Genomic DNA, 9216 nt, shown 5'->3' with positions numbered 1-9216 from the left:
AGCGTCATGTATTATAGGAGTATTTTCTTTTTGTTGTGTCACAATCATCCTTGCTGCACACCTTTTGAGAGAGACATGCACTCATCGTGAATTTGCTAGAATACTCATTGAGCTTCGCTTATATCTTTTGAGTTAGGCAATTTAGCTCATTGTGATTCACTTATATCTTTTGAGATAGATAACTTTGCTCTTTGTGCTTCACTTAGATCTTTTAGAGCATGGCGGTGTCATATTTTGGAGAAATAAGAACTCTCGCTCTTCACTTATATCTTTTTGAGAGTGCTCTCTCTGAGTAACTTGGTAGTTGTCTTGTGCTATGAAAGTAGTCCTAAAGATGATAGGCATCCAAAGAGGATACAATAAAACTTCCATATCCTTGTGCATTGATTTGAAAGAGAAGTCTGTTTCCTCTCAATTAGTTTTGAGACATGGATTTGGTATATATTAAGAGACATGTTAGTACGGTGTTGTGAATCTAGAAATACTTGTGTTGAAGTTAGTGATTCCCGTAACATGCACGTATGGTGAACCGCTATGTTAGGAAGTCGGAGCATAATTGATCTATTGATTGTAATCCTTTATGTTGCAGTCGGGATCGCGCGATGGTTAACACCTACCAATCCTTTCCCTAGGAGTATGTGTTTAGCACTTTGTTTCGATTACTAATAAAAACTTTCGCAATAAGTATGTGAGTTCTTCATGACTAATCTGAGTCCATGGTATAGATGCACTTTCACTTTCCACCCTTGCTAGCCTCTCTAGTGTCGCGCAACTTTCGCCGGTGCACAAAACCACCATAGATCTTCCTCAAAACAGCCACCATACCTACCTACTATGGCATTTTCATAGCCATTCCGAGATATACTGCCATGCAACTCCCACCGTTCGGTCTCATGACTTGTGCCGTCACTTACATATTGCAATTGCATGATCGTAAGATAGCTAGCGAGATGTTTCAACGTCATACGCTAAGCTAGATCGTTGCACATCCCGGTACACTGCCGGAGGCATTTGCTAGAGTCATCATCGTTCTAAGCATTGAGATTTGAGTAAATGAAAGTGTGATGATCATCATTATTAGAGCATTGTCCCATGTGAGGAAATTAAAAAAAGGCCAAAGTTGCCCATACAAAAAAATAGAGAGAGAGATATGGAAAGAGGCCAAAGAGCCCAAACAAAAAAGAAAAAAAGAGAGAAAAAGAGAGAAGGGACAATGCTCCTATCTTTTTCCACACTTGTGCTTCATAAGAGCACCAAGATCTTCAAGATTGAGAGTCTCTTGTTTTCTTACCACCGTATACTAGTGGGAATCTTCATTATGTAACTTGGCTTGTATATTTCAATGATGGGCTTCCTCAAAATTGCCCTAGGTCTTCGTGAGCAAGCAAGTTGGATGCACACCCACTAGTTCTCCTTTTGAGCTTTCACACACTTAAAGCTCTAAGTGCATCCATTGCATGGTAATCCCTACTCTTTCACATTGATATCTATTAATGGGCATCTCCATAGCCCTTTGATATGCCGAGTCAATGTGACCATCTCCTCCTTTTTGCCTCACAATCTCCACCACACTCTTTTTCACCTGTAGTGTTATATCCATGGCTCACGCTCATGTATTGCGTGAGAGTTGAAAAAGGTCTGAGAAAGTAAGAGTTCGAAAACAATTACTTGGCCAATACCGGGGTTATGCATGATTTAAATTCATTGCGTGGGGATGATGGAGCATAGCCAGACTATATGATTTTGTAGGGATAACTTTCTTTGGCTTTGTTATTTCGAAAGTTCATGATTGCATTGCTAGTTTGCTTGAAGTATTATTGTTTTCATTTCAATAGCAAACCATTGTTTTGAATCTTACAGATCTGGACATTCATGTCACATGAAAGAAGTTACAAAGGACAAATATGCTAGGTAGCATTCCACATCAAAAATTCATTCTTTATCACTTCCCTACTCGAGGACGAGCAGGAGTTAAGCTTGGGGATGCTTGATACGTCTCCAATGTATCTATAATTTTTGTTGGTTCCATGATATTATCTTGTCAAACTTTGGATGTTTTGTATGCCTTTTATATCTTTTTTGGGACTAACTTATTAACTCAGTGCCAAGTGCGAGTTCCTGCTTTTTCCGTGTTTTTGACCCTTTTTAGAGGAGAATATTAAACGAAGTCCAAACGGAATAAAACCTCCAAAAAGATTTTTTTTGGAATAGAAGATACGTGGGGAATTTGAGAACCAAGGCAAAGGACCCCGGGGGAGGTCACAAGCCACCTAGGCGCGGCCTGGGGGCACCTAGCAGGCTTGTGGGCCCCCTATGGCTCCTTTGCCCTACTTCTTCCGCCTATAAATCTCCGAAAAATCCAAAACCACGGGAGAGAGCCACGAAAATACTTTTCCGCTGCCGCACGCTTGTGTCTTCGCAAGATCCCATCTGGGGCACGTTCTAGTTCCCTGCCGGAGGGGGGATTAGGACACGGAGGGCTTTTTCATCAACACCATTGCCTCTCCGATGATGCGTGAGTAGTTCACCATAGACCTTCGGGTCCATAGCTAGTAGCTAAATGGCCTTTTCTCTCTCTTGGATCTTCGATACAAAGTTATCCATGATCTTCTTGGAGATCTACCCGATGTAATCTTCTTTTGCGGTGTGTTTGTCGAGATTCGATGAACTGTGGATTTATGATCAGATTATCTATGAATCTTATTTGAGTTTCTTCTTATCTCTTATATGCATGATTTCATATCCTTGTAATTCTATTCGAGTTGTGGGTTTTGTTTGGCCAACTTGATCTATGATTCTTGCAATGGGAGAAGTGCTTGGTTTTGATTGCATACCGTGCGGTGACCTCACCCAGTGACAGAAGGGGTAGCAAGGCACGAATCGTGTTGTTTCCATCAAGGGCAAAAACATGGGGTTTATATCTATTGCATGAATTTATCCCTCTACATCATGTCATCTTGCTTAAGGCGTTACTCTGTTTGTCATGAACTCAATAAACTAGATGCATGCTGGATAGCGGTCGATGTGTGGACTAATACTAGTAGATGCAGAAAGTACCGGTCTACTTATCTCGGACGTGATGCCTATATGTATGATCATTGCCTTAGATATCGTCATGACTTTGCGCGGTTCTATCAATTGCTCGACAGAAATCCTTTCACCCACCGTAATATTTGCTATCATGAGAGAAGCCTCTAGTGAACACTATGGCCCCCGGGTCTACTTCACATTATATTTTTAGCTCCACACTTTTACTTTGTTGCACTTTACGCCTTCAGATCTCACCTTGCAATCAATCATGAAGGGATTGACAACCCCTTTGTAGCGTTAGGTGCAAGTGCAAGTTTGCTGTTTTTGCGCACGTACTTTAGGAACTTGGCTTGATACTCCTACTGGATTGATACCTTGGTTCTCAAACTGAGGGAAATACTTACTGCTACTGTGCTACATCACCCTTTCCTCTTCAAGGGAAAAACCAACACAAGCTCAAGAGGTAGCAAGAAGAATTTGTGGCGCCGTTGCCGGGGAGGATCAAGTCAAGAATAGTCTCCCGTCAACGTGCCAATTTCTGGCTCCGTTGCCGGGGAGCATCAAGTGAAGCAAGTACCGATGGTATGAACCCATTTGGTGATACGTCCCAAATGTATCTATAATTTATGTTTGTTCCATGATCTTTTGGGTGACATTCTTACAAGTTTTCCTACACTTTTATATCTTTTTACACATATTTGGACTAACCTACTAACTCAGTGCACCCAGTGCCTGTTTCTGTTCGCTGATGTCTTTTTTGTAGGGACTTTTACCCAAATTTGGAGAGTCCCAAAAATCCCAAGAAAAATATATAAAAAAGCAGCATGACGGAAGCTTCCGGATCACTGAAGATGGGCCAGAGGGGATCCACGGGTTGCCAAGGCAGCCTCCCTGCACGGCCTGGACCTTGGTCGCGCCCACAGGTCGCCTGGGTAGGCCCCACCTCCTTTGACACCCTCCTTTGGCCTATATTTACCCCTCCAATCTAAAACCCTTCCATGATATCCAGAAACGTCAATTACTCCATCGTTCCGCCGCCGCATCGCTTCCGAGATCGGGAGCGTCAGGAGACCTCTTCCCGGCCTCCTACCGGAAGGAGGATTGACCTCCGGGAGCTTCTCCACCGCCATGGACGCTTCCCGAACGTGCCATGAGTAGTGCTCCTTGGACCATGAGTCCATGACCAGTAGCTATGTGATGTATTCTTTCCAATCTTGTGCTTCAATGATTAGCCCTTGTGAGCTGCCCTACATGATCAAGGCATCTATGTAATTTTCATGCTATTGCTATGCTCGGTTTGCTGGGATCCGATGGATTATTAGATTATGTTCAGATTGTGATGAATTTTATATTTTATTATCCTTTTATATTATGTTATTTAGTGATTCATGCATGTTCTCTATTGCTCTTTATTGCTTTGGCCGAGTAGTAGATTGTAACTCTAAGAGGGAGCATTATGCATGATTGTGGGTTCATGCCCCCTGATGTCTAGCTTGAGTGACAGAAACATGAGACTAGGGAATGTGTTGTTGCCACCAGGGAGAAAACAACGGTGCTTGTGACCGCGGTTGCAAGTATTGTTTACCTTACGCAAAGTTCGTTAATGCATTTGTCCGTTGCTTTGAGTTTACACTTTGGGTGGGGCTCACAACTTAATACCAGCGAGTTGTTCTGGATAGATATCTCAAGGTGGATGATTAGTAAGTAGATGATCATGAATAAGCGGTCTACTTGTCTTGCATACTGCCCATTACTATTGAGCCTCTAACTTTCAAGTAGCATAATTAGCATTGCGGTGCGTTCATAATTATGTCAATTGCCCAGCTGTAATTTGTTTACCCATGCATAGTTGTTTATCGTCTTTTGGGAGAGACACATCACTAGTGAACATCATGTGACTCAGATCCATATTACCACCATTGCTTACACCTCCATCATTTACTGCTTTTATTTACTTTTCCGTTGCAATCACTATCACTATTCCCGCTTGTCTTTTGATCCTTTGCAAACTACAAGGCTGGAGAGATTGACAACCTCTCTGTACTCGTTGGGAGCAAAGTTATTTGTTGTGTGTGTAGGTCCACATCTTCTGCTAGCACCAGAGCAGCGGACACCTACTTGTTGATCCTCGGAGTCCTCCTGGTTCGATAAATCTTACAGTCCTCGTGTAAGGGAAATCTGTTGTTGACTACATCTCCACCTTCCACTTGGGGTAACCAACGAAGGGTGAGAAGTATATCCATCAACTCATCATCAACCAAATTTCTAGCGCCCTTGTCGGGGACTCCAGTCTTCAAGATAGGGGAGTTGCATACTATCTTTCACCTTTGTTTTTTAGTCTTGTTAGTTTGCTTTCTAGTTTTTGCTTAGAGTCTTATACCAAAAACCACGAAAAAATTAGTTGCTTTGTTCTTACTTGTTGCTGTTGCTATGGGTTCCACTGAAAACACCAAGTAGTGTGACTTCACTAGTCACAACAACAATGACTTTATCTGCACTCCTATCTCTACTCCCGCCACTCGGGCTACTTCCTATGAGATTAAACCTGCTTTACTAAACCTTTTTATGAAAGATCAATTCTCTGGTGCTCGACATGATGCTGCTTTGCTCTTGAATAATTTTGTTGAGCTTTGTGATATGCAAAAATACAAAGAAGTAGATGGCGATATTGTTAAACTTAAGCTTTTTTCCTTTCTCCTTGAGAGGAGGAGCTAAAGTGTGGCTTCAACCTTTTCCTAGGAATAGCATAGATTCTTGGGATAAGTGCAAAGATGCTTTTATTGGGAAGTATTACCCGCATGCTAAGATTATCTAGTTAGGAAGTAACATTATGAATTTTAGGCAACTGGATAATGAACACATTCCCCAAGCTTGGGAACGTATGAAATCTCTCGTTAAGAATTTCCCGACACATGGTTTGACTACTTGGATGGTTATCTAAACTTTCTATGCAAGATTGAACTTTACCTCGCGGAATCTGTTAGACTCGGCCGCGGGAGGAACCTTTATGTCAACTACACTTGGTGCTTCCATGTAACTATTGGATGAGATGATGACAAATTAATCTCAATGGCACACAGAGAGAGCTCCAACAGGTAGGAAGGTAAACTCTGTTGAGGAGATCTCCTCCCTTAATGATAAGGTTGACATGATCATGACTTTACTTACTAAGCAAGCTCCTATTGATACTCGTGATGTTCCTTTAAACTCTTTGGTTCTCAAGAAAGACAGTAAGTTGATGTTAATTTTATTTCCAGGAACAATTTTAATAATAATGCTTATAGGAGTGATTTTGGTAGCAATCCTAGACCGTTTCCATCCAACAACTATGGAAACAACAACACTTATCCTAGCACTAAAAACTCAACTTCAGAATTAGAGAGCATGCTTAAAGACTTTATCACTTCTCAAAAAGCCTTCAACAAGAGTGTAGAAGAGAAATTAGAAAAATAGATAGTTTCTATTTGAAGGTAGACAACATAGCTCATGATGTAGAGATGCTTAAAATTAGAACTTCCCCCTTGAGGAAAGGAACACCACACCAATGAATGCTATCCAAGTCCAAATTAATGAGAACATAAGAATGCTAGCCAAACTTAAAGATAGATGGGCTAGAGAAAAAGAAGAGGGAGATAGGATTAAGGGCCTTCCTACACACACTACCCTTGCTACTATACAAGTTGTTGAGGATCTCAAAACTTTTAGCACCCATCACACCCCTAGTCCCAATGGACCTATTGATGGTGATGCTAATACCTCAACTATAGGACATGAAGGTCCTTTGAACTTAGAGACTACCAAAAGAATGAGCTTACATAAAATCACTACCACTTGAGTTAATGGCAGTAATCTTGATGTTGATAATTGTAGTCTTTCTGAAGTGATCACTTTTTTGCAAAGAATGGCTAAAGATCCCCACACTAGTACACTCAATATTGCCTTCACCGAGGATATTACCAATGCTCTTATCAAAGCTGGGGAGGAGAAGCTTAAGCTAGAGACTTCTATTCCTAGGAAACTAGAAGATGATTGGGATCCTATGGTTAAGATTAAATTGAATAATATCTCTTGCTTTTCTTTATGTGATGTTGGAGCTAGTGCCTCCTTTATGCCCAAAAGAATGTATGATATGCTTGATTTGAAACCTTTTGATCAATGTTCTTTTGGTGTTTGTCTTGTTGATTCTTCCATAAATAAACCTTTAGGGAGAATTAATGGCATGCTTATTGTTGTCAATGATAATTATGTGCATGTTGATTTTCTTATTATGGACATTGAGTGTGATCCCTCATGCCCAATTATTTCGGGACGTCCTTTTCTCTGCACTGTTGGTGCTATCATTGACATGAAAGAAGGGACCATTAGATTCCTATTTCCCCTTAAAATGGGATGGAACACTTCCCTCGAAAGAAGATTAAGTTACCTTATGAGTCCGTTATTCGGGCAAGTTATTCTTATGGAGTTGATAATACTTGATCTTCTTGCACCATGCCTACCTCAAAGGCATAAACGAAAGCGCTTGTTGGGAGGAAACCCAATTTGTTTTTACTTTCAGTTTTAGTGCTCTTTATGCTTCTTACTACTGTAGAAACATCATTTATCTTTATTTTCAAGCTTTGTGCCAAGTTTTAGCCTTCGATTGCAACAAAGTTCATAAGTTGTGACATGCCGTACAGAAAGAGATTTTGTGTGCCTCGCGGTAAAATTCCCCAAAAATCACCAGATCATATTTTTGATATGAATTGTTTTGACAGCATGCTCTATATAAGTGTCTTTCTGGCGTTTGTTCTGAGTTTTTTTATTTGAGTTGTAGAAGTGCCCCAAAAAGATTATTTACTACCCGTTGTTATGTTTTTCACAGATTCTGCCACGTTTTGCACTTTCATCGTTTTGCAAATCTTAAGCTTGCTTTTCCTTTACAAAAATCTTTTGGCAATCATGAGAAACAGTAGCTTTTCATGAAAATATTTATTTATAGTAGAAAATAAATTATTTTATGATGGGCACTAACCAGTCCAATCAACTTATGATGAGTTTCGCATGAAGGGAGTTTTCAAGTATGCGATGGAAGATGATGAAAGAAGATCCAGGAGTATCAAGCGCTCAAGCTTGGGGATGCCCCCATGCACCCCCAAGAAATATTCAAGGAGACTCAAGTGTCTAGGTTTGGGGATGCCCACGTGCATCCCATTCTCTATCAACAATCATCTGTTCGTCCATCTCCATGTTATATTTTTATCACTTCATATGTTATGTGCTATGCTTGCAGCGTCTCACTCTTTACTTAATAGTTTGTTTTAGTTTTGATTGCTATTCATAACAAGTTGGAACCAAGCCTTCCTTGTTTGGGAGAGAAACACGCTCCACTCCACCCTAGACCACAACATAGGTTTTCATGCTTATCTTTTTGTGTGTTCTTTATCTTTCCATAGTTGTTGTCATGCTTAGCTCTTATTTTTCATGCATTATCTTTTTAATATCTTTTATTTAGGTTGCTTTTGGAACTCTCTTGAGTTACCATGCTTATATTGTTTAGAGAGATGGTCTGTTGCACTGAGTTGTGTGTCTTGCATGAGTAGGTAATTGAGGTTGCTATTTAAGTATAGTAGTAACTTGCAATAGTTTAGAGGTATTGCTTTGAGTAATGTTTGGACTATTGGTGCCAAGAGCTTGAGCCTATTAGTGATAGGTGTCGTATTTCGGGAATTTCGTGTGTTTTTCAAGAACTAAAAATTAGTTGAGAATTGTAGCTACCAAATTGGTCGCTAACCTCTGGAGGGGTTGGAATATATAGAGTACCCTCACGTTACCATGGGTCGAGGATGCCCAAGGATAACCAAACCCCTAAACACTCCTCCTTGGGGTGCTTGTTTCTTTGTGAATTTCCTCACTAGATAGAGAGTTACCGATAATAAGTGTATGAGTTCTTCGGACTAATGTGAGTATTCGATGTTGTCACTTCCACCATCCATATCTTGCTAGCCTCTTCGGTACCATGCATTGCCCTTTCTCATCTTGATAGTTCGTGCAAACTTCGTCGGTGCATCCAAACCATTGGCATGATACGCTCTATCATCATAAGCCTCATTATATCTTTCCTCAAAACAGCCACCATACCTACCTATTAAGGCATTTCCATAGCCTTTCTGATATACATTGCCATGCAACATCCACCATCTCATGACT

The sequence above is a fragment of the Hordeum vulgare genome, chromosome 7H (assembly GCF_904849725.1).
Source record: "Hordeum vulgare subsp. vulgare chromosome 7H, MorexV3_pseudomolecules_assembly, whole genome shotgun sequence".
NCBI classification, from domain to species: domain Eukaryota; kingdom Viridiplantae; phylum Streptophyta; class Magnoliopsida; order Poales; family Poaceae; genus Hordeum; species Hordeum vulgare.
The sequence above is the reverse complement of the archived record's forward strand: the minus strand, read 5'-3'. Positions refer to the sequence as shown.